This window comes from Betta splendens, chromosome 10 (assembly GCF_900634795.4).
Source record: "Betta splendens chromosome 10, fBetSpl5.4, whole genome shotgun sequence".
Classification (NCBI taxonomy): domain Eukaryota; kingdom Metazoa; phylum Chordata; class Actinopteri; order Anabantiformes; family Osphronemidae; genus Betta; species Betta splendens.
In genome coordinates, this window is record NC_040890.2 from 15,938,034 (window position 1) to 15,965,303 (window position 27,270).

At 42.8% G+C, this 27,270-nt stretch overlaps 1 long non-coding RNA gene across 3 annotated transcripts in view; it reads left to right on the top strand.

Annotated features, from left to right (window-relative positions):
* The window catches only part of LOC121202551 (uncharacterized), a 58,265-nt gene extending 31,218 nt beyond the window's left edge, over nucleotides 1–27,047 (top strand). The window contains exons 2-4 of one of the 3 annotated variants that reach the window (XR_005898261.2): nucleotides 16,630–16,722; nucleotides 17,271–17,351; nucleotides 17,480–18,891. This is a non-coding gene — a long non-coding RNA (uncharacterized LOC121202551). Of the gene's footprint in view, nucleotides 1–16,629; nucleotides 16,723–17,270; nucleotides 17,352–17,479; nucleotides 18,892–23,971; nucleotides 24,311–25,363 lie in introns of those variants that run through there. The other 2 variants (XR_005898260.2, XR_008695949.1) reach the window with 2 other exon arrangements.
* Nucleotides 27,048–27,270: the final 223 nt, after the last annotated feature.

Consider the following 27,270-nt stretch of genomic DNA (forward strand, 5'->3'; position numbering starts at 1 on the left):
TTTCATTCTCATTTTGCTGCATCTTTTCCTTTTAGTCTGGCTCAGTTCCATTCCTTCACTTTTTATACCCTCTCTGCCAGTTTGACGTGAACGTTTTACATCAAGACACTGGGCAGCTTTCACACATACATGCTCTGTCCAATAAATCTTTTAGCACTGTCCTTCTGTGATGCACTCACCTAGGTGTGGGCACTGGGAATTGAATCAGTTTACTTCACATGCCATTAAGTGGAGAAGGTGAGAAACAAATCCACCTGCCTAGTTGTTGCTAACACAATATACACTCCATCAAACGGGTCCAGTCGGGCACAATTTAGAGCGGTAGAGGACACATCTAGTGCAAAACAAGATTGATATTGCAGAGGTGTTTCCACTGTTACACGCTGATTGCCAATGTCTTATGTGAATGGAATTTAGTGACTACAAATTGTTGTTTTATGCACCAAATTTTCTTTACATACAGTCATCTGCATCTTATTGTTCAATATAAACCTACTGTCCATCCATCTTGTCCCCAGAATTAGGTTTTAGCATGATATCAGATGACTGGCAGTATGCTTACCTTGTCTTATTTATGTTACTTTCTTTTATCCAACGATATCAGAGTTATACAGGTACAATACTGTACCTCAGTGCATCAGTTGAGTTAAGATTTTAGGCCAATGATGAACAGGTTTGTGTAGAAGAAATATTAAAGTTGGAAATGCAAAATAGAAATCCATTATTCCCATACTTCCTTAAACAAACTGTCAATTATACAGGTTGGTGAATTTAAGTCTTTAAAGGTTCTTTCAAGGTGTTTTGCAGTCTGTCTCTCATCATCAACAGCTTGTCAACATCTACTAGTTCACAGGTTGTAAAAAAGAAAAAAAAATACATATCACATGTCTCATGTTTATTCAGGATTTTCCTCAGAACAGATCACAATCTGTTTTGATGCTCCAGAGTCTTTTGTCTGAGTCTGGATTGAACTTATTGTCTTTGCCTAAGATTTAACGTCTTTGCTCCAGCTTTCACGATGCGTGCTCCACACGTGCATTAAATAGAAATACTCCAATGAAATACAGTATATGTAGCCTACCTATCTTTTATTTAAGGACTTTTGCTCATCTGTATTCTCTTATCACCTGTGAAAGTGTCAAATACATTTTTATTAGGAAAAATGACAAAAAAAGGTGAAGATCCAATGTTGCTTATTTAACCAAGCAGTGCTGTGTAATTATTCAAATTAACTATCAAGATGACCTCTTTCCTTAAATTAATTGTGTGTGACCATAGTGTGCTTTTCTCTAAAACTTTAAATGTGTCACACCCTCATAAATAACCTCAGAGAGGTGCACTCAAATATTCTTACAATTTGGGTTTCTTGGCAGGACTACCAGCACTATTATGGTCAATTAATTCAGCCCGGACTGAAGCTGAGAAGTGTGACGAGAACATGTCCCCGACAATTATTTTATTCCTGTTCAGCGTCCAGTTGGACGTAAAAAACTTTCACTTTCATTTCCTTTTTGGTCAAATGAGCAATTGCCTTTGAAATCGTTTCCCCTTCTAATTTTCTCCAATCAGAGAAATAAGAGGTTTGTTTCAGAGAAACCGGAAGTTCTGGAGTAAGAATAATATGTTCATTTTTGCACAGTATTCGCATTCATTTTAAATTTTTGCCAAAATTACTCTGCTATATTTAGAATTAATTTTTCTCACTTCTTAGTTTGAGTCTGAGACACCGGAACAATCCTCTTTCCTTTCCTAATGTCTTTTATTTTTATACTGCTTCCAAACCTGTAACTGTTTCTGTGCCTAAGCATAAGGCTGAATAATTTTTCTTTTTGTACTGTAATTCATATTTATCAAACAGTTGGCACACATGATGTTGACTTGTGAACTTTTGTGTTATGCTCAATAGTAATGCAGCTATTAACCCTACCCCAACCCTAATGGAGGTTTTCTGTTTCCTCTTAATGAATCTCTGTCTTCATCTCAACTGGCTTTTAAGGTTTAATTTAAATAAAAAATTTAAACGCTTGAATTGATGTTTTTATATTAAACAAATGTTTAAGTGGGATTTGTTGAGTTTTTGATATGCAGTAGTTGTTAAACTAAACCTACAGTGTCTTGATGCTGGCACCAAACTACAGTATACAAATAAACTGAATTGAATTAGATGAATCAGCCTCTGTTTAATAGATGAAACAGGACAATATTAACTAAGGTAAGAAGCAATTTCATGTACGCCCGCTGGAAATGGCATTTGGATCCTTAGAAAAGACAAAAATGACATTTACAATAAAAAAGTTAGTGGTACAATTACAAAGCGTACTTTACTCTGAATGTTCAGCTTGAGATAATTAAATGCCTCGTTCTGTTATTATAGCAGGAAGTGGACAATGAAAGAGTGACAGTCGGAAAGTCGGGGAGAGGGGACAGAAAAGAAAGGCGGCGATGTGAAATTTTTGGCTAAATTATTACTGTGTGGATTTGCATGAGCGGCTGCTGAAATAATAGCCCCAGTGTAGCAGAGGCTTGTTGAGCACAGACAAGGGGTGAAAAGCTTTAAAGAGCCTTAGGAGAAGTCATTTAGAGATCTGAAATTAAAGGCCCGGTTTTTCAGGTCTACAGGTAAAATAATGTGTTTGTCTCCCTCCTGGGCTTCATATGCAGCAGACAGAACAAGGCTCAGTGGGTTTGTGCCAGCGCTTTGTTTACAGAACAAACCTTCAGTTTGTGGCCTCTTACTGTATTCACCCTTGGCTTTGCTCAGTCGGACAGTAAACAGAGCTTTTATTAGAGAGCTGGTAGTTTGAAGTGCATTTAATGTCCAGTCCACTTGCGTCAGATATTTGTGCTCTCGTGTGCAGCTGTGCTGGGCGGCGACGAAATAAACTGAGGTTCGCAGTGCATGACTAACAACGGCTTTAGGGTGCGCGTTTGTGTGATGCTGTAGGATCCTGTTGAATTAATCTGGAAATGTGGGCAACACACGCTTTTATCAAGGAAGTGGAACATTACATTACATTATCACTATGGTGAGAAACTGGAATCCGGGAGACTTGGGATCTGCACCACCCAGGACAAAGTGTCCTTTTGGATGTGAAAGGAAACACTCAGCATGTCACCACCAACCTATGAACCCCAGTCTGGTTTGAATGAATAACGGCTTTGAGTGTAAGTCAGGAGGTACAGGGATGGGGGAGAAACGGGTGAGCTGGATTCTAGATTAGAAAAGGAAACCTGTAGACATTTGCCATAAATTAGACAGAGCTGACATAAACATTTTATGCTGCACAGCTCTATGGACACTAAACATCACAAAGAGCCGCAATGGAGAGAAAGCAGCTGGTCAAGACAAGGTGGCGTGGAACTTGGGGGGGGATATATATATAAACTGAAATAGTATTTACAGTATGTGTTTGTAGGCAGGCGTCTTTGTGAAAGCAGCCTAGGAGAGAGGATGCTAAGGTGCAGTAAAGATTAGAAGACATTCCGTGACCTTCCCATCTGTGAAATTTATGCCTTCATCTGAAACGGTTCGACATGAATGATACGCTAAACTGAGGCAAACGCAACCTCTGCACCACAGAGAGAGAATACAGCTTCAGCTGAAACACTGAACTCCACTGTGCCCTCCATCACAGCCACGTTTCTGCTCTGATCATCGGACAGAGGAGAAAAGAATCCAAAACAGCCCAGAAAAAAATCTCTGACCTTTCGCAAATGGCACCTGAGCAGTAACATGTGAGCTAACGTTTTTTTTTTTGAAGGATTGTTGTGTGATTTTCTTTTCATAGATCTGATGCGGAGGCCAAATGGAGCAGTGCGTAATGCACTGGTGCTTTTTTCCAACCGTGACCTTGACCACAGTAACATGACCTCACTCATCCCACATTTTATCTCTTAAGCTCCAACAAACCAGACCATGTGCTTAGAATAAACCCAGTTAGATACTGTATGTTTCACACACATTTCACATTTCTTCATTGCATTATTGGATAATTTGAAAGGAGTTTTAGTTGAACCTGGATCATGGCTTTCTGTAGTGGATTTTGTGTTCAGCAGAGCCTCTGTTTTTATCAGAGCGCCTTTAAAGTGTTTATCAGAGGAACCATTTTGTTTTCAATTTGCCAACGTCTTTGATGTCAGGCGGCCGCTACTTTGTGTCGCTGACATCAGGTCTGTTCTATCGTGTCCCACCAGAACATGCAACACACCCTGTTTCCTGTGCGTCTGAGGGAAATCCAGCTGGTCACTGGGCGTCAGCTTGGAACAAAATGCTCAGCAGTGTCGAAGCTTCCATAAAGTGGCTCCAGGTTTAATCACTCTTTATATAATCAGCGGGGCCACATGTTCCTGAAGAAGCTACTGTGATTAAGTCTTGACACACAAAAATGATCTCTTTGACATTTTCCAGAGAAACTTTTCTTTCTCTGCTGCTGCTGTGAAGTTGCTCATTTTCATCTTGCTGCATTTTTGTTCTACTCATTCATCTAATTGCTGTACATGTAAGAAACCTGGGATCAAGTGAATTGTTTCATTAGGAGCTTGATAACAGCAGACAAATCTACACTAACAAGTTCACAAAGGGTTTCTTTGTATTTTCATTTGTTTACAATCTACCAACAGCATGTTATTATACTGCAATATTCATATCTGTTGCACATTAATCTAGATAATAGACTTCTGTTTTTTTGTAAGTACACTTCACTTGTGCACCCTGCTTTTTTCTACAGGAAATAAATAGCTTTAGATGTTTAATGCACTCATGTTCCCTGCAAATTGACTTTTAATATATCAAAGATTAAAATCCAGAGGAACCATAAATAATTGAATGAAGCATTAGGCAAACAACACGCAAACACTGAGATCAAGAGGAAAAATGACAGAATTTTCCACAGAAGGATGGAGCTACTTCTAAAGAAAACGCCACACTATGTAAATGACCTCCAGCTGCACAACTATGCCATAAATTCTGTCCTGCTGCTACAGGTATTTTAATTAAAATTTGCCTAGTTCATCTGTAACATGCCTACAATAACAAGGGAAGTTCGTTAGTGATTGATGTAAACCTAATACCTTGGGTATCAACTGAAAGAGCAGCTTTTATTGCTTCATATTTGTATTTGTATCTGTATACTGTATATAAACAGCATAGCACATAGCGCTTTTTGCACCACCAGACAAATATCTGGAACAAATACCCAACATTTTATTTGCAATCAGCGTATCGATCACTTGTGATTTATTGACTTTCAGTTGTTGGACTCTGGAGCTTTCAGGATTTCGGTGCAGCTTTCTTCAGTTATTTCTTCTCTTCTGCAGGTGAAACACATGTCGGCTCTGGTTGAGACATAGTGACACATGTAGTGAACCTACATGTACAGTAAACCACTACCACTTTTTCCCTTTGGAGCTGAGCTGACCATGTGTTTGGAACATTATCCTGCTGTTTGACAGAGCTCCTCCATAAGATTTAATACAGTTCTGTTAAACAACCTCCTGTTCCATTCTTCTGCTTTTGTCATGAGTTAAATCAATAATGAACAGAACTAATTATTACGATACCACTGTTTTTTACAGAAGAGTTTGTATAGTTATGAGTCACTTTGTAGCACTTTTTCAAAGCTTCTGTTGAGTTGCATTTACCAACGCCTTGTACCTGTGCAACCCTGTAGTTTAGCCGGTTGCTGATTTCTGTCCATGGCGACGTGTGATACTTGAATCCTGCTATGTTAAGGTTGCAGGTGATTTCTTCACAGCTTTCAAAATACTTCATCATCATCCGTTGTTTTCTTTGACAACCCACTCTGCGTGTTTCTCAGGTTTCATTTCTGATTTTCTCACATTTACAAAGACCCCAGTTTGTCCTGCTGAGATAATGAATCCATTTGAAAGTTGCAGTGAATAACTCAAATTTCTTTTAAAATATTGGTATTTTGGGGAAAAACTGACCAACCAGCTGCTCCCTTCCAGCGTCTGACTTTACGCTCGGCATCTTCCCACTTTCAAAGTTCCACAGACTGTAACTGACAAAAAGCCACTAACGTGTCAATCCGCTGTCGGGCTTCATCAGCTGCATCCTACCAGTAAAGTCACTGACCTAAGAGGAACTCAGTTTGCCAATAACCTATCGATAGGCATGCTGATGTTATTGTGGATGGCCTCTGGGCTGAGTCGCTTATCTTTTTCTGCACGCACTTCCGAACAAATTTAGAAAGACTGATGGCACTGCTTATTAAGTAGCATCTAGAGAGACAATTAGAGGGAGGAGGGAGGTTTACAGGCTGGAGCTACTGTATTGAGGCCGGCACCTATTGGGAATCAATGACCCCCACACATTGATTTCAGCTTGCTGTAACAAACTCTCAACATCCAGGAAGTATCATGGTTTCATTATATGCAGAGGTATTATGGCGCTCAGGGTTGTACATCTGAGCTGGAAACGAGCTGTTGATGCAGCCATGCAACACACACACACACACACATTTGTCGAACAATTACAGATTTTTATTATTTAATATTTTCAGCGCAGCTACTGTGGATGTTTAATGTTGAACAAGTAAACACAATTCTGGATAAGTGACCCGTCGTGTCACCTCGGCGCAGCTGTGCCTTGTACACGAGGTATAGGTGGAAATACATCAGCTCAAATGAGCTTTTCGTGCTCCTTGTTACGATTACTCCTGCGTTTTACAGCTTTGACTCAGAACATCCTGAAAAACAAAGCGTCTCATGGTTTTGTTTACATGTAGATCTGACAAATCAGCTTTGGAAAGCTCAGTGTTTTGATTTAAGCCTCATTTCTTCATCAGTCTCCCTCCAACACGGCTCAGATCTTTCACTGCTGTATGTTGACCTACAGCTAAGCAGCTAATTACAGTTGTCTTCTCAAATATGCTCATTTATGAACGACTCTGTAAACACTAGGAATGTTTCCTGAAACGCGCTTGGAAACCACACGGCACCACTTGCATTCCAACAAGTGTTATTAGCATAAATTATCAAGGCAGCATAGATCACGATGCTCTTACTGTTTATGTGCACATAGAGTAGCTGGACAGGGGCCACTTGAATCTGGGTGTTATCTTGTCTACGAGTCACACGATAGATTCAAGGCAAAACTCATGGATGTACGAGCCCATAGAAAGACATCCACAGCTTCTCTACAGTAAGTCCCCACAGAAACTAGCTTAGCCTGCATCATATTGACCAACACAGCACTGAACACAGAGCCTGACAGATGTTTGCAATACTTTTAGAACAGCCATAAAAGGACTAACAGTCCAGTAGGTGGTTTGTAGCTGAGCTGGTTCTGTGGATCAGAATCCTCCAAGTCCAGACTCTGATAAGATTTCTAGATCCTAATTGCTCATTTTTACTATGTTGCCATATGTTCTCAGGGTTTTTTTTCTACCCACTTGCTGAAATTAGTTGGAAACCTGTCTACAGAGCATTTACAGTTTCCAGCTCTCACATTGATATCTCCGAATAACAACGAGCCCATTTGCACATGAAGCGCTCTCATTAAGCACCAGATGGATTTAGTCTCGCAGGAGGAGTATAATTAAGTTTAAATCAATACGAGAATTACAGAGGTGAAACTGGAACTTACAGTACATTAGCTCTAAAGTATTTCCGCTGCAAAAATCCTTTTCTCCACTCTGTGATCACCCTGTAGGGAGCTTGACTTCATCCTCAGAGAGGCATAATTTAAAATAAACCTCCATCACAAATGTGGCAATTACAGCCATTTACAGGCGAGAACTGGAGTCTTCAATAAAAACTGAGAATAACTGGCTGAGTTTATGATACTCCAACTACAGCAACTGTTAAAAGTTGAAATAAATGTCAATATGTGAGTTTATTATGATGAATGTGTTTTTAAAGCAGGTTGTTTGATATCTGAAACTTGAAGTCCAGACCGTCTCCTTCAGGAATGTGCGAAGCGGTCGTGAGTCATGTTTTAGTCAATGAAGCAGCAAAGCCCCCTCAAACATTAAGCCGTCACCACTGTGACTCTTGCTGCTTTTTCTGCAGTGTCTACTGGACAGTGAAGGCACCATAGCTGACCTTCACCAAGATGAGGAACACCTGCACTTCTTGGCTGTTTTGCTTGGATCCTTTGTGACTTCCTGAATAAGATGATGTCATGTTGCTGGCTAAATTGTTGCTAGAAGGTTTATTATTCTTTCAGGTCTTTTTTTCATGGATACAATTTGACAATGGAGCCTTCTGTTGCCTTACAGATTTAGAAATGGCTTTGTAGTGCAAAAGGCTGTAAAAAAACTAAACTCCTGTCCTCAGGTGAAATATTTGATGATTTTTTTTTGCTAGACTATCGTACAGTAACTGATGGGTCTAGGGGAGCAGATTCATCCTGTCATCATCAGCTGTGTATAACGTAAATGTAAGGATGGCCAACTAGATAAACGTTGCTTATTTTATCAGGTTTCTGCAGACTTAGTGTATTGTTAACATTGGGTTGCTTTTCCAAAATAAGAAGCTCAGTAGACAATAAAATCGCCTCAGATCAGAGAGCTTGCCTCACCCGTCACAGCTGACATCCGTGACATCTGTGCTGCTGTGCACGAGCAGCACCTAGTTAAATTTAGAGGTGTCATGCTTTGCAAGTCAAGGTGATGCTGATTATGATTCAGCAGTTGCAAACATCAGATCCCTTTAGAGCCCCGGTAAGTGAATTCACTGTCAAGGTCCGGTGGTGACAACAAGACTAATTGCTCCACATTGGGAATCATTCCTCTTTTCCATCCAAGACAGGAGGCCTGCATGGCTGGGAACTGACTGGGTGATTACAATGTGGCCTTACAACCATCGGCCATACATACAGATTAAGTGTGGAGCGATCCATCAACACTGAGGGCTGCTTGCCACCCCGCTGAGTTAGCATGCCGCTCCGTGAAAACGGCTCCTTGGACAATTTTGTCTGGTCTGACTTTGTTTTCTTCGGGGTGTGTGAAATGGGCGCTTGCATATGGTAATACATATTCAACAGCCTTTAAATCGTCTGCAGCATGAAAGTGAAATTAGAAAGTTTGGGGGAACTTTTGCTCTTTGATGTGTTCATTTACATGTACAGTAGGTCCTCTGTGCATCTGTTGATCATTCAGAGGAACCCGTCTGTTCGGCTATGTTATATTCCCAATGACAAGAAGAATACGAAACAAAATGAGCTCCAGTCTTCTCTCTGCTGTTTTTGTACATTTGAACAAATACAATATGAAATCAAAGACATTGTTCATGTAGCATAGAGCTCCTGTAAGTGTCATTAATGCAAGATGCTAAATTAAAGTGGCAGGAAATAATATCAGTGTTCAAAGGGAAATAAAGCGACTTGGCAAATTGATAGAAACATCTGTCAGACTGTCGCACCAGCGGGATAATATACAGCTGTTCCAAGACAACAGGTCAGTAATAAACCAGTGCATTCTTGCAGAAAGTGGGCTCTGTATAATCAATTAATTTAAGCCTGCATATGTCAAGATAACAGAAACACAACAATTCTCCTGCTGAATAATTTTAGCTTTTTGAGATCTCTTGAATTTCTTATTAAATTACTTCATATTTATTCATCAGACAACTTTGCAGCAACTTAAATCTTTCTCCAAAATAATTTTCCCCTTCAATAGATTTCTCCTCAGCAGCTGTTGCTGTCACGCCGGGCTTTTTATATATCACTCCGTGTCAGCTGGCGGCTGACATGAAGTGCGGACTGACGGCTGAGGCCGGATGGACGGCCTCTGTCCACGCTCGCGAGCACCACAGACAAATGTGACGCGCAGTGAGGCAGAGAACGGGGGCGGCCCGTGATTGATAAAGGTGCCACTGCGAGAGGTCAGAGTCATGCCTCAAAAAACGGGGCCATCGATTCAGCTGCCCTTTAAACAAACAAAGGGACGTTTCTGCACCGAGCCTGCGCCGAGCTGTTATGGGCTTCGACTTCTGCCCGTCCCAGTGAAATAACTTCTCACATTAACATACAGCTCAGTGTTCGGCTGTGATCGAACATGGCTGAGGGAAAACTTTTTCCCTCGGATACATAAGTAGTTTTGCGTTGTCCCTGAGAGTCATGCGGGGCTGAAACCCAATCGTGCCTCACTTTGGGGAAAGCGCTGCACTATTTTTAGTTTTAATGCCTTTGCTCTATCTCCATTCGCCTCATGTCTTTTTCCTGATAGAACGCTGTTGAGAGTTGCTGGGGCATTGCTGAAATCTATTTCCCTCCTGCTAAGGCAGCTGTTTAGAGGCTCTCATTAATAACTGAGAACTGTAAGGAAACCAGCATGAAGAGGACCCCCCCCAACATCACCCACCATCCAATCTGTGCTGATAGAAACCACAGTAAACACAAGAGCGAGAGTGGGAAAGAGTGGTCACGGTGGCCGGGCTCTTGGTGGCTAATAAAGTGAGCAGAGCCTATCGTTCATCACACGTGATGCCGTTGGAACGAAGGCGTGCGTGGGGGTGGGGGGGGGCTGGACTCGCGTTTGTGAGGTGATTATCTCTATGAACACAGAGGGGGGGGGGGGGGAGCTTGGTGGGCTGCAGTAAAGGTCAGGCTGGATGAGTGAGTGCACAAGGCCACTTCAAACATCTGGCTCCACAATATGCACGCGCCTCTGTTTTACATTGGCGTTGCCCTGCGGTGCAGCTGGCAAGTGTTAGTACCAGATAACCTCCGATAGAAGGAGAGCAGCCGCAGCTTTTCTTTCTCCCGCTGCTCCTTACTCATATCAGAAATATGCCTTTGTTGTAACCATGTTGTTGCCATATGAAACTGTTTTATCATTGAAGCAATGCTTCTGTAGGACCAGTTAGGATTTATTGGATTAATTGTTGCCTTTGCTGTAGTTTGCACAGCACTTGTTTGCACCAACAAACACTACCCCCCCGAGTTAATTTAGGTTAGATCCCTGTAAACTATTATTTAAATTGTCATTGTCTTGACTTAAACGCTTTAAATGGGAAATATTGGAAAACCATGTAAAATCATATTAGACCTCATTACAGAAACAAGTTAATGTTGGAAAGAAAATGAGGTAACCTATATAAAAGTAATAAATTGGTCTGGCGTGTGTGTGTGTGTATTTTTATATATAGTCTTTATTTTTCAGGCACTACACTAGCAAAGCAAAATGTACAACAGAAGTTCAAGTGCTAAAATTTAAGTGCTAATACATGTTTCAAGATTTTGCATACTCAAAGGCTTTTGGGCTGCTGTGAAACAGTGGTGACCTACGTGCTGAGCTGTACCTGAATGCCTCACAGGGCCGCTTGTCTGAAAACTAAAACCTAATCGGTCTCTTCGTTCCATTTGATGTGTATTGCATTTTTAAATAAATGTCAGCTCATGTGACAACAAAGAAAAATGCACGTTTACATGTGTTCATGTTTTTAACATGCATCATGATTAGTAGACAGCTAGTTTTATGCGTCTTCAAGACCACTCAGTTTATAATGGTGAAAAAATCTTAAATGGAGGAAATCATATGTAATAAAATATGATCAAAGAAAATCCGCTCAAATGTTACGCAGAGAGCATTTGATGGCATTTAATGAAACAAATTGCAGCATTTTATTCTTATTATCCTGCTGGCTTTGGTATTTCCAGTCTGCAAAGCAAACATTGACTCGCTGTGATTAATTTCACAGGATGGGGACCAGAGAGATTCACTAAAGAAATCTAATAAGACCTAAGAGCAGATGAATGTGCTTTATTACCTTTATTGAAACAAATGTGCAGGTCCACTGTTCAGTGTGGTCTTTGTCCACATTACTGTGCGGGGCATTTAGTACATACAGCTTAGAGCTAAGGAATTAAACCGTGCACACGACGTTGAGGTCTGTCTCAGGTGCACTAATAGAATTAAATAGCACCTAATTGTGATACAGACTGAATTGAATGGTGCATTTACTCTTGTGATATTACACATTTTTAAACGTGTATGCAAGTGCACCTACATTGTGTTGCTGTCTGTTCTCAGACACCTCTGCCCCCGAAACAACTAAACAAACAGGTTGTAATTGAGCTGTGCTTCTGAGTGGGCAGTGGAAAATGGAGGCGAGCTCTCAGCGGGGAGTCTGTCGTGGTGATGTAAGACACGGGCGTACGCGCTGAACGGAAAGGTCATCAGTGAAGGACCCATAAATCGTCTTGACACTCAAACACATTTCTAATCAGCTCGGGTTCAAATAATATTATGGTTGAATTCGCTGCAGTCATTAGCTGTTATCAAAGACTAAGTTGAGTGTGGCCGGACTGGGGGGGTTTGAAAGCGCTGCAGCGCTGGAGGCATGCGGCATAATTATGTGCATTCACGGTGACTGGTTCAGGCAGGTATGCGTTCTGCCTCTCTGCTCAAACATTCTCCTGTTTTCTGCAAGCTGATTAAATGTTACAGTTAAACCCTCCACCCACAGTGGGAACGCTAGGCAGCGGGGTCTCACCCTCGCGCCTCCCGAACAAAGCTCCTCCACCTGGATCGAAACTTTCACAAACGCTTGAGCCAATCAGCGACAAGCCAAAAGCCTGCAAAAGTTGCTTTATTTGTGTCCCTCCCTGCCCACAACGTGACAAGCAATTATTCCACACCATATATCTCACTGAAGAGTGTTTGGATAGCCGCTCTGCAGCAGGGGATGAGCTTGGCAGCCGCGTGTTGACAGTCATTTCCACAGTGGACTTTCTCTTTTCAAATAGCTCCAGCCAGTAATTTGCTCATACATCTTTGGGAACAGCTCACCCAACCATAAAAACAGCCTTAAATCCTGGAGCTGCAACAAGGATTGGACACTAAAGGAGATGCTTTTATTTCCTTTTTTGTTTTGGGCTGGTGTGAAATGGAGGAAGTCAGGCTGTTACCAAGAGGAGCTGCACTTCCTGTGCGCGCGTTTCTGAGGTTAATTATTACAGTACAGACAGTAATTTGGTCTTTGTATTGGTACTTATCTCCTCTCACAGCTGGTGTGTTTTGCCGAGTGGACGGCCATTAATCAAACCTTTCTCCTGCAGGAAGTTGGACAATCCATCACCTCACGCTCTTCCTTCCTCTCGTTCTCCCTCTTCCCCCTTTGCTGCCTCTCCTGTCCCGCTAGGCGCTAAACCTTTTCATTTTACATGCCCAAGTGCAACCTTGAATATTGTTTTTTTTTTCCCCCACCGCCGTGATGGGTCGAGTGAATCATGTGCACAAATTGGAGCGTTTTGCAGGAAGTGGGTTTGATTGGTTGAAGTGGGCTGTTTGTCTGTCACTCTGGAAGAATGGTTAAGAGAATGCAATCATTTTATGTCCACTTGGCTGACACTGAAGTACCTATTCACAGGCTGCACAATAAATCACTGCTGTTAAAACTTCTGCTTGTCATAACCCTGAATAACTGGGAATTAAACCAGGACAGAAACACACACACAGTTTGATATATATAGAACTTATTTATTACAGCTTCTATCACTTCATCTTGTGTTACGGAGTTTAAGGCCCAGCTGAGACATGACGGTGATTAAACGAGTCCCTGACATGTTGACAGACAGGAGTCCTCCAGCCTCTAGAAGACGCCCCCCGACTTTTAATATTCATCTCTGGACATTTAGTGTCTTGACTGAAAACCGATTTCTAGCAGTCAGTCCATATAGATGTTTTACACACACACACACACACACACACACACACACACACACACACACACACACACACACACACACACAGCCTCGTTTCCATCTGCTTCACACAGGATGTTGCTGTCCTCGCTATCGTCTCTGTTTTGCTCCTCTCTGCTCCACTACTCTGGAGAAGATCTGTAAAACAGTGGGTGAGCTGCCAGCTTGTACCTCTAAAGACCCTTCTTCCAAGTCTTTTGTCTGCGATGCACCTCGCCGGCGCATGTGCACCGACGAGTTCTCATCAGGTTTATCGGCTGTAACCCTGCTGCATCATAAATAATCCAGTCCCCTCAAAACGAAGCAAAAAGCCGCTTCCTCTGTGTAATGATCCCTTGACTTAAGATGCAGCCAGATAAAAGACAGAAGCATCATTTAAAAAAAAAAAAAGCAGAAACCTACAGTATTAGTGGGCGTGATATGAAGAAGTAAACCCCCTGGTATGATGCGAGGGAGCACCGCTCTGCTTTTGCCTCCAACCACAATGTGCTCATTCTATCTTTTGCGTGAGCAGAAGCATAAGGCCTCAAGCCGAGTAAAACAATGATTCAAGGTTGCGGTGATGAATGGGCGCGTTCGATAGCAGAAGGTCGTGTGCGTTGGCCCCCAGTGTGCGTCTGCCATCTAGCACGCAGCGAGGGTGCACTGTTGGCGCCACCGCGCCGCCACGCTTCTCTTCCAGCTCCGGCCGTCGCCGCTGCTTCGCGCATCCATCTTCAGGCACGTTTAGGATTCATTTACCGCACAACACGCCCAGCAGATTATTATCCTGGTGTATATATTTTTTTCATACTTTCAGAATGAAGTTGCTTTAGGAGGCAAGAGGCATCGCACCGACTTCTGCAAGGATCGAACCTCGAGATTTATCAGCACCTGCTAATGTTTAATTAAGTGTGATGTTCGGAGGACACCTGAAAGCTGCACCGTGTCACATTAACATATTAAGTGTCCTAGTGGCACTTTTTCATTCCAGATTGCCGTCATCACATGCTTCTCACTGGTAAGTGATTTAATGAAGTATTTATTCAGACTTGATGAATAAATTAATTTAAAAAAATTATTTTTTGCAGATTCTCGGAATAAATAATAAATAATAAAACTTTCTGTTCTAGTGTAAAGTTGCAACTGCATCTTTTTCATCATTAAAAATGATTGACTGGTTCCAGCTTTTTAAATGGGAAGGTGTTGTTTTCCTGAATAATTAAAAAAAAAATTGTTAAATATGTCACTTTGGACGTTTTGGTTTTAGATAGGTATTTTTAATAATTAATTAAATGATAGAATTATCTGCAGACTAATTGTGAAAATAATTATTAGTGACAGCTGGGCTGTACTCCAGCGTGTGTTTATCATGTCAAGCTGCTCTTGTTCATTTGTAATCGCAAGGTAAGAGCAAACAAAAGCTCAAATGAAGCATCAAAAGCACTTCATGCACGCCGTGCTACAACTCTGCTGTTCTTCATTTTCAACCCTGAGCTTTCTCTCCACCTCTTCTTTTCAGAGCAAAGCTCTCTGTTTGACAAGCGCTGCAGCCGTTCCTGCTTTTCTTCCACAAACAGGTCAGAGGCAGATCAATAACGTGTGTGTGGATAGGCTCTTATCTGTGTCCAAAGGAGCCTTATCAGCCTCTCTTAAATGGTGTTTCATGAAGATTCCTTGAAACTTAATCCTCCTGGAGATGCGAGACAAAAACAGAAGTGGCCTTCTTTTAAAATTAATATCAAGTGTGCGATGCAAATAGGGTTCACGTATCTGCTCGCAGCATATCACAACAATGGAAGCTCCAGGGGATAAAAATAAAATACTATCGCTCAGTTAGAGCTGACAGGCCTGTAGCACCGTGAAGCCGCGCGTTAACGCAGGAGTATATCTTTCAAGTCCTCTGCTGGAAGGCGACTGGAGGAACATACTGATATGCTCTGTTTTCTGAGTCCAGCAAGTGCAGGTGATGCAGAGAAGGCCGACGGTACAGTACGGACGTAGGTCTCTGAATCCCAGAACGCTTAGTTTGCTGGAAAATATCTTGATCAGGCGAAGGCTGAAGTAGAGAATAAACAGGTCGTAGTGCGATCAATGATAAGAAAATACTTCACACCACGAAGAGCAGCCAAACCATAAAAATCAGGCATAAAACCACAGGACTCTGCAGGCAGAGGCCACATTTATTAGTCAAAGCATTTGAACATGTGTAATTATGTGCCTGACTCATACTGTTTTAGCTGCCAAGATGCTGATAGCAGCATTAATGAAGTGTTTACTCACAGGTCTGCTGTGTTGGGATGCGCTCGTGCTGCTCTACACATGCTACAGAATTCATTCTGACACTTGAGGTTTTACACTCGTCATCTTTGTTGTCTCAGATTCATAATTCACCACTTCGAAGTCCCTTTGGCGACAGTTAAGCCTTTTTGTTTTCTTGGATTTGAGCGGTTTATCCCGTTCTTCCTTTCAGGCTCCATCGGTTTTCAATGGGAAGCATGTGAATTTAACCGTTTGTAGCTCAGTCTGTTTGGAGACCTGTCCAGTGGTCTCTTCATGAGAGCTCCAGGTTCTTGTTATTCTGAAAGCGAGTTTTCTTCTCTTCAACTCTACTGTGTTTGACTTTGAATGCTGTAATACAGTGACCATTGTGTTCCTTGTATACAGTATTCCCTGACCACAACAACTGTCCAGTCACTCAGTTTAGCTGGACTTTATTCAAAGTGAGGTTTCAGCTTTGTATTATTGTTGTACAGAAACTTCTGAATAATATGTTTTACGTTGTCAGTATGTGTTGTTGAGTGTTCACTAGTGGATAAAATTAGTAGTTTTATCCATTTGGTGTTACATCTACGAGTCGGTGAGGTGCGCCGTAAGAGAAGCTGTATTTACAATAATGGACTGACAGGCTGTGTGATGACAGCTGTAGTTAATAGTTCCACTCTTGAGATGTCCCTTCTTGAATTTTAAATTGCTTTTAGATTTGTCATTTTGTGCAGGTTCGATGGGAAACCACACGTGTCATCATGCAGCCTGTTGGTCTGTGTGAAAAACCTTGAAGCTGGTTTTGTCACGTAAGTCAAGTTAAAGTGTAGTTAATTAAAGAAAACTCATTTAAATTAATACAGTTAAACACACTTTGCTGTTCATCACACTGAACCTTACATTTTGTCATATTAACAAACTATGTCTAAGTCTATGATGTGCTAAAGCAGCGTCAAACCTCAAGTCTATACATGTACGTTGTCAGTGTTGAGCTTTCAGCAGTAATTACTGTACATTATAATCATTGTAGTATATTGTATATACTGCATATATAGATATATGTGATGTAATGGGTTGAAATTAAGCTTTTGCAAGTATTTTATGACAACCTGACTAGTTCTAATCTTAGAAAATAATATTCTTTAAGATCCTACTGTAAATAAACAAAGCCTGGATTCAGGTTGTTGAGGGTCAATAGAATGTGCTGCTTTTGTCTTGAAGCACATAAAGGAAGTAGCTTTGCCTTTTTAACTGTGCTTTTCCTTTTATCTGAAAGTAGTTTTACATTTCCAAGGACCAGTCACCTATTAGCGCTGTCATTTTCGGACGGTTAAGAGGGTTTTCATGGTTTTCACAGGGCCTCATTTCGATATCAAAGACTCTGTTCTCCAGTGTGCTTCTTCATGTCCAGCATCTCTTCACACAGTTATGCACCAAGGTGAGTCACCGCTCACAGATGCGTCATGAGTCCCTCCTATTATGCGCTTACAGAAGCATATCATATATTGAACTGCACATTTAAGCTGCACAATAGAAGAGATTAAGGCACGTAACCTCTGCACACAGCTGCAGGGAACGGCTCGGATCCGTCTGACTGACACTCAGAGCATCGCTGGTGTTGCACATCTGGATGCTGGAGGCAGCTCTTAGCCAGAGGTGTCCCGCCACGAGGAAGCTTTAAAGCGCTTGGTTCCTGAGCTGTTTATGTTAATCTGCAGATCAGTCCTTTCTCTGATTGCTCCCGTCTGGATCAGATGTATTTATGCAAAGCAGGTGCTTTGTCTTTGTGTACAAGGCAAGTGCTGCTGCACACGCTAATATTTATTCCCCAGCAAACACTGTGCTGTGGGTGATTATTCTGTGATTAGACAATGTAATGGCTCAGTGCTGAGCTACAGGAAGGTGACGTGGAACATTTCATGAGTCAGAGTAAATCGCCTCTTAAGAGTCTCCCCTTCTTACAGTAGCTCTATTTAATGATGATCTAAAGCAGCCGCTGAAGTCTAAAGACATATTGTACATTGATTTCTGAGACTGTTGCTTCGCACAATAGTTTATTTTTCAATAAATGTGCTTCTTTTTGGGGGGATATGATATAAGTGCCTAGATTATATCATCTGTAATCAACATTTAATAAGTACATTCACATTGGACATACAGCACTGTACAGTACATCCTTTCTGACCGGACAGTCACATTAATCCTTGCCCTCACCTACAGTAGTACAGTATGTGGAACCAATGCAGCCGTATTTTCTAAGTTAACTAAAAATCCCAGCAATTAGTGAAGCTGTTAAATATTTCTGAACATCAGGCACCTAAAGCACCAACATGTTTCTCATGATGTTTAGAACTAATGTGAGTCCTCTGCCTCCCTCTGGTGACAGTGTTGCATATTTCAAGCACACTCCTCGAATGACAGACGCACTCACTGCCTGTAGGTTTATACGATGTAAAATATGTGCTGGGACATTAACACACACAATGTTGCAGCATGCCTTTAAAATTCATCTCTGGCAGCAGATTTTTGTGTGTTAGAGCCAGACAGAGAGAAATTATACTTAGTCAAGATGATTTGTTCTGGATAAAAGCTGCTCGGTGGCGACAGACCTGTATTCATATTAAAAAATCCACATAGAATAAACAATGAAGGAGGAAACCTGTGGCTTTATGATTTATTATTTGAAAGGAAAACACTGTTGAGCTTCTAGTCATGACACCGGTTTGGTCTTGTGAAGCTGTACTTGGTCCAAACTCAACAAAGAGGAGTGTTTGTGAAACTGATTTATTGTCTACAAAAAAAAAACAAATAAAGATAATGTGACAGTGACCAATTCATCCTCCTCATCTCTATTGGGATTTAACCACATACAGTAATCATTTAACGGAGCTTCAGCTGTCAGAGCATCTGTCACTTCTCCTGTTCTGTGACTGTGAGTTTGTTGATCAGAGCGAGTTCTGACAGCATCCGTGGTTCGTCTCCGCTTTCCAAACCAGCAAAGACTTGACAAAAAAGTCACGCTCCTGTAATTTAATCTTTCCACTTTGCAAACATAATATAAAGAGACTTGATCTGCAGTGAATCTCAGTGAACATTCATCCTTACAGTACATTCATTCATCAACTAATCCATCAGCAGAGATTTTGCTGTTGTTTTTGCTAAGGACTAAATCAAGGCCCACTTCAGTTGGCGGATCTCTTCTTCTTCTGTGGTGCTGGTTAATGTCTTGTTTTGCTTGAAAACATCTTGAGTCAGTGTAAACTCATTTGCAGTGTTTTGTGGCCAAATATTAAAACTAATCCTTGAAGTGAAAACACACTTTTATGCTAAGCCAAATTTAGCTTCATAATATCGTAAATGCAGAACCTTAATAACCCGTTGAACTCCAATTAAAGGCTGGTAATCAGTCAGTTTCTCCTCATTTTTACTATGAAATGCTAATTGCCCTTAATACCAACAACTTCTGGATTGAAGCTGTGACTCATGTATCTCCATCTGCAGCGACTCTTCTCAGAGAAGGCAGCTTCCAGCTGCAGCAGCTGTGTGTGGTATTCAGTGGGTGGTATTCACTGTTCGGCCCTGAAATTCACGGATCAACTGCACTGACTTCTGTCCACAGCAGCGTTTTTACGATATGATTACCCCTGTGCCTCCTCCCATCTATCCAGCTGTTGAGGCTGCAAACATCTGCTCTCACTGTTTCCGGGTTAGTGAAAGCGAGACCTGCTCTTAATGCTGTAGAGTTCACTTCCTCAGAAGAATCTGAAGCGCTCGTGTGTTTCTGTCCCCAGTCTTTCCACATAGACCACAGATTGAACCTTTTCCAGGAGAATCCTTTCACTCCTACTGTTGTACATGTAGTTTGCTTGCAGCTAGTGCCCCTGTTTAAAATGCCGCTAAAATGCTTCCACACTGGAGGAATACTTCAATAAAAGTTTTATATAAAGTATAAAATGCAGTAAAATATTTGAATAACATCTTCAATTCAAAACCCAACCAAATCTAGCCAGACTAAAGTTTGTGGGAATGAGGAGGTCAATCGAGCTTATGTCAACATTTCAAATGCCGATTAAAACAGTACCTCGAACACACCTCGTGTGTGGAACGTTATGGCCTGAAGTAATGCCCACAAACAGAAGATTTATAAAGAGATCAGTTTAACTTCAGCAGCTGGAACAGTAAGATTACACTTCCGTGGATTTTAGTTGCGGGCGAATTGATTTATGCTCGACAGAGATGAGTTGTGAACCTTTTTGTTGCAGTTGGCTGCGTTGAGAGTGAAAGTTAAAATAGGGGTTTAGATTGAGTTACGCCTGAGGCCAAACTGTGACCCAGACCGTCTGCATCATCCACACTACAGGATTCATGACCTGCTTTGCAGCCGGCAGCTTCAAGAAACAAAGGAGGCCACAAACACGCTGTGTCTGGACAGGCAGCAACACACTTGTCCACTGACTGTGAGGGGCGACGCTCTGGGTTCATCACAGCCGCACACCCCATTCTTTGACTCCCTTTTATCTGTATGAGCTGTGGAGCCAGTAAATCACGGCTCGGCCTTTGTGTGTGTGTGGACGGAGCCGTTCGCTGAGCCCACAGCCGCTATAGCTGCCTACTTAAAGACCTTATTTATGCTCTATGCCTCGCTGCACACTTTTCCCAACACGGCCCATTAATCCGGAGAAGAACTGGAAGAAGCCGGCTCATAGGGGCGCATTATACCCCACAACACTTTATCATTGCTGGAATATGTAACGGAAAGTTCATAGTCCTTTTAGAAGTGCTTCTTCTTTTTATGCCCTGTTTTTAGCAGTGATTTCGGTCACAAGGCACCAGAGCTTTGACATTTGAACAAATAATCGCTCAGAGAAAACCCAAACTGTGGCAGATCTTTGGGTTTTACTCATGAGCAGCACCGTATCCGCCCATCTCTTCCCGCTCCGCTTTATTTATTTGCAGCCCGACTGTCTTTCTGCACCGTCTTTTACGGCTCTCCCAGCGTTTGTCTTTTTATGGAGCCGTAGGAAAATATACGGCATCTTGCTTAATAGTCAGTTGATGGAGCGGGGCCATTTCTTCTGTGTGGTCCGCGCTGCAGAGCTCCACCGGTGCCGCTGGAAAACAGTCACGTCTCTGGCCGTCGCGCTCGAGTGGCGCCCTCCTCGTCGCACATCACATCACGCGCAGCACATCACACGGGCGGCTCTGGAGCCGGAGGTGCTGGACCTTCGGACGGGTTCGTGGGCCCGGAGAGGAGGCGGCGGTGGGCGCGAGGCCGCCTGCAGGGTCACAGACCGCTCGCTCCATCACGGAGCTTCAGCTGTAGAAACGTCTCCATTCAGATTTATTGGCTCAGACTGATGCAGGTGTGTCTCAGGTGCCTTTAGGCCTTTAAATGAAAGCGCCGCGGAGCTCATACTTCACATGAGCCACACATTGTGTCTGCCGGGCCAAAAGGCCACATCTATCAAACCAAGCGCAGTGTGAAGAACGTCTGAAGGAGGCATTGTTTGACTCCCACTCCAGAACACGACTCGACTCTGGCTTCCACCTGCACGCACATCCGTAACAAACCAGCCCGGTTTCCAGTGTGTTCATACGGGCCCCGCATCCAGAACCGCTCCACGTGTACTTTAGCAGGTGTGACTTAATGGATGCCTTAAAATACGATCCTCAGCCACTTGGTCCGTTTGTTTCCTACAACTCACCGATGTCCGTCTGTTGGGATTCTGCACAACATCTCACCCGCTCATTTCTCACACTTGACGGAACACAACATTGTTTTAATGCAGACGTTTGGGGAATTCGTGTCGGAACGTGTCCGTCTGGCACGTACAGTGTAAAAGCGCCACTAATAAAGTATCTGCCACAGTTTCCTGCTCCTACGTTGTGTTCGGATGCATGCAAAGACTCAAATCTCAACTTGTAAGTGACACGTGATGATCCACACGATCATAAACTGTCCTAAACATCAGAATGACGTTCCCGAGTGTTTAGTCGTCCTCTGCACGACCAGAACTTCTCTGTTCCTCACGATGCTTGACCCAGAATCAGTGCAGCAGGCTGAGCTACTAGATAGCACAGAGGGAAGAGCATCATTTGCTTTTAATGCTGATCACTGATTTGTCGGCTTTGAGGGAAAACATTATCATATTGTACATATTGTTAGCAAAAAGCAAAAGTAACCATGAAAACTATAGATGAGATGGTTATAACTTAAAGTTAAACTAAACGCAGCAAAGCACATTTCTGTCTCGTTATTTTGACTTTCAGTCCTGAAAGTGTTCAGTCATGTAAATGTTGTTTATAAAACTGCTATGAAACCACTTTGTTGAAACCTGTATATTGATTTTATTCAATGTTTAACTTCTGTGTTGAAAACCTGAAGTGCGTTGCCAGGTTGGATGTCAGACTCGGACCTCGGCTTCATTTTGAAATTTCACAGCTCTCAGAAGCCAAACAGCCTGAAGCCCGGCTGCACAGAGCCGCGCACATCAAGTGCAACGCGATGCTTGTTTACATGTGCTCATATTGTTTATGCGGCCTGTCCGTCTGGAAGCAGGCGTTACTGTGGGACACAGGCGCGTGTGTGTGTTGCCTGTTTACACAGTGAGCACGCCGTATGCTTATCCGCTCAGGTCAAGTATGTGCTTCCTTGAGTACTTAAAGTGTACCTGTACACGTGTTTGTGCGTGTGAGATATGTTGGTTCTGTGTCATGTGTTAATGGTATTTGTTGTGGCTGAGGGTTAAGGAGTCGACCGTTAACAGTCCAGCGTCGTCCTGCAGTTATGATAAAGGAACTGCCCAACAGCTTTGCATCAGATGTGTGGACATGATGATGATGATGATGATGATTTCTTCACCTTCAAGCTCGGTCTTTGAGTGTTTTGGTGCCGTGTGTACTGTACAGAACAGTAGGGAAGCTAAATGTTTGGACCTGAGCCTCCTCTGCCTCCGTCCCTTGTCTCTGCAGCCGCTCTGTAATTTGGAGGCATTGTGTGAAGAGAGAGTGGTTGTTTCTTGGCACCCCGGCCTCCCATTCGTCCCCAGGCTTTTCCAGGAGGCTGTTTATGTGTGCAGTGCAGCGCTCCGTGCAGCTTAGGGCCTAATGGAGTGTGAGAGAGGGGCCTGGGCTTCTTCATCTTGTGCTCAGCTGTACAAACACGCTGCCACGCTGCACCTCTCACTCTCTCTGTTTCAGCCCGAATCACTGTTTCACCTCCCTCACCTTTCCCTCTGTCTGTGGCCTCATTCACATCTGACATATCACTGAGTCGCTCTTTGTGTCTCCTTCCTGTCCTTTTATATTCAAGTCACGTATCGGGTTGCTGTAAATTTTGGATAAAGAGGCATTTGTCACAAATTAGGCGTCTTAGAGACATGAAGCTACTGGAAGTTACATGCAGGAAGTAGTCTACCCACATGTCTGGACCCTGGAGCAGCTCTGTCAGAGGCGTTTCACACGTTTAAAATGAATCAAATCGATGCTCAGCACGTTACAGTAAGTCGAGATTTATTTTCAGAAAAGTGAAACATCTGCTTTTATGTACAATAAATGAAATAAAACCCTTAAAGTAAAGCAGCAGCTGAGAGTGACACAGTTTCTGATTTACAACACTATAAATCTGTATTAATAACTGAAGATAAAAGCCAATGTCAGCAGGAAGTTAAACCACAGGAGGATTAGTCCTGACTCGATGACCTCAGGTGTTAATGGGCCTCTGTTCATTAGAGGTCCTCACGCGTCCTTGTTTGTGACGCTGCCGTCTCTGTGTCCTGCACCAGGAACAGGCCGCGTCCCGATTCGCCGTTGCTCCGTTATCCACCGTCCACAGCCCCACGGACACGCAGCGTTCCCACAGCGCGGCTCAGTGAGCGTGGCCGCGCCGAGTGGAAAGCTCCACGGCTGCGGCTCACCGTTTTCCAGAGTACAAGCACCTGAAAAAATAAGCCGGCCTTGTCGGCTTGTCCAAATGGAGGCACCGCAGAGTTAAATATAGATATAATATCCCACTCTTTTCAGCTGAATCCAAACAAATTAAAGATGTCTTTCTTACAGACGGTGACCGCAGAGAGCGATCGTAAAAGAAGCTGAGGAAAATATGCTGCGTGTGGCATGACACCAACGCAGGCTCTGACGGTGCTCCTCTGAGTGACTAATGCCCTTATTAATGGGACGGGACTCACCCCGATCAGCATTGGCTGCTGTGACTGGCAGCTTGAACGGTGCCCGGTCTGCAGCGCGGGCGCTTCTTGGGTGACGGAGGGCTCAGACGAGGCCACGACGGGCGGAGACGAGAAGCGGTTGAGGGAAATCCCACAGGGGCTCAATGAATGACCAGAAAACAGAAGCTTCACATCTACACACAAATATGGCAGTAATACAAAGCTGCAGCTGGTAGATAATGACTTATTTTACATCTGAGAAAACAAAAACACTAAGCTTCATTCCAACAGTGACAGAGCTTCTGTAGACTCTTTAGAGAGAAACTCTAAAGCTTCAGAAAACATCTAAGTTATAATGAAACCTGTGTTTCTACTACAGTAGAAGTCGGTTGTGTAACCCACATAACATGGCAACAACATGCAGGTATTAATAAGCTTAAGAGGCGCCACTGGATGCAGCCAAGCAGCTGTTTCCTCCTGTTACTTTCAGCTGCGCCGGCCTCTGAGTGCAGCGTAATGAGCGGCGTCTGTCACAGTGGTGAAGCATGAAGCACTAATAGCAACGGACGACGTTTTCAACATGACAATCAAAACGTTCATTGACTGGCGGTGGTAAATGCGGTCGCGCTGCAGTAAAACACCTGCTGCCCGAGTTCTACGGACCCGGGTGGATCGATCCTCCACATGTGCCTCCGCCCGCAGTCAAAGGCCCCAAAGTGCTGCTGTAATAATGGCAGGAGCAGCTCGGTGCCCGGCGCGCACAGATTCCCCCCGCTGACAGATTCACCGCCTCATAACGATGCATTGCAAAGAAAAACACTTGTGAAGTTGTGTGAATCTGCTGCGTCAGTGCGTCGTTTACAGCAGCCCCATCCAAGAATGCGTTTCACGCCAATTTGTCCCACACTGAAGCATTTTCATGCTTCTTATTACATATTTTCCGCTCTGGCGTAGGTGTCCTGGCTGCGTTTTAAAACCTTATTACATCGGCATCGACGTGTTTTGCTCGTTCGGCAAATGAAACAGCGGGAGCTGCAGGAAATGAGGCTGTGGCAGCAGAAAACAGGGCGTAACTTACATGTGTAATCACCTCCACTAACATTCTACATTTTAGCATTTGCTCTCTAGTAATAACAACTATACTGTAATACAAGCAGCAAAGGGTTAAATGCTTATTTGTGGTAATTTGGGAGTTTTGGCAGAATATATTTATGAAATTAATAGATGATTAAATATGTTAGACCTTATTTGCTAACCATTAACATGTTCTGTTGGTTTGTTGCAGTGAGATTTCCCATAATGCCGTTCGACGTTGACTCTCCTCTCGGTTTTTCTCTGGTGTGTTTGCACTTGAAGCCATTTCTGTGTGTTTCCTGCCCCTCTTCACCTCGATCCCACCACGCTGACACTGAGATAAAAGGACTGCAACTAGATACGCAATGTTGAAGACCGTGTAAAATGCGTAACACATGGTCTGTTAATGCTGGGTCGCTGTTCAGGAGATCAATGTTCCCAGGACAACAGGACGTCTGTCAACCAGTGTTTAAAGCACTTCTCTGCCCTAATTTGTTTGCATCAGTGACTGACATTGGAATTAAGATCACTAATGTGCTGTGAACACCTTCCATTGGTCTGTTTTTTTTTGCCATAGTAAAAAAATAAGCATCTTCTCAGTTAATCCACACAAATCTCTCTGCTTAAAAAACTTTGTTATTTAATGGATTAGAAACTGGGAAACAGCGAGCAGCAAATCAAACCTGAACCAAGCTAAACCAATGGATACATTTAATAAATAAAAACAATATAAATCAAATTGTTTTAAGTACAAGTAACACAGAATAGAAATACTACCCACTACTGTATTGCACACATGACTAATTGGATGAACTGACAGATTAAAATTTTAATTAATATTTTAATTACAAAAACATCCTTAGATGCAAAACAGTGAGAAAATGAAGATGTGACGTTTGTGGAGCAGCGTCTCCACCGTCTGTGGTGTAGCTGCTGCGTTCGCCCAGAAGAGGGCGCTCCGTCGCTGTTTATCCTCCGGCTCTAACAGGGCTTCCTTCTCTGCCTCAGCAGCCGACAAGAGCCCTCAGTGTGACAAGTTTACATAGACCATCTGCAGATCTCCCTGCTGCCATAAAAACACTAATCACAAGGTCATAAAACGCGACTCCATATAACGTCAGCATGAACACAGCGAAGGCCCTCGACGTGGAGGCCGCAGCTCAACATGAATGTGGTTATTGATTTAGTTACAGTAGTAAATCCGCTTTAAACAGGCATCTTTGAAAAGTGGCAGAGAGACGTAAGTATTTAGGAAGGTTTGACCCAAGTGGGCGTGGCATCAGCTATTTATAAATCCAATTAGCAACAGTCTGACACACAAGCCGGGCGTTGACCAGGAGCTAAAGAACCGAGTCCCTGCAGCATCACACACTGAGCGGTAGCTTCATCTCCAAAAGTAACTTCAAGTTTTTTCACAGAACAATTAGTTTGGATTTCAATTGCGGATTAAAAAATGTCGTCAAAACATTTCCTGTAGATAAACAAACCCAACATGACGTCTATAGGTGATTTTTAATGTTAGGACAAAAAACCAAAGGACAGCTGTTCGTCCAAGAAGCTGATTAGATAAAGGAATGGATTCTCTGATGATCCGTGTGTTGATTGATGCTGTAGATCAGCTTTTTTCTGTGATGACTGTGAAAATGAAGCATGAATGTGTTTTATTTTACAGTGACACCCGCTGAAAGTGGGTGTAAATATTGCTTATAAGTTAATTAGGAACCAAATTTATATCTACTTCAGACTTTTAATTTGTAGTGCAACAGGATGTTTGTTGTCTTTCCTAAATATTATTTTAACAAGCAAAATGGAATTAGAAATAAATATTTCTTGGTCATTTACAAAAGCCTGACCTCATTTTCTGCCCATATGGTCGACCTCCTGCTTCTTCGGAGGAGAGCAGCTGATGGACCGAACTGCAGAGCCAAGATTTATTTCAACAACAAGCCGACGCATTATGGGAAATCAAACATGGTGGGATATCACGGTGGTGAAATCACCGCATACCACCCACTCTGTTCACAAGCACAACGGGAGAACGGGTCTGGAACAAAAGGGGGAGGTCGGAGCCTGGAGTGCTCGGATCACCGGCGGGCCCTGAACTCAGCGGGCTGGTGA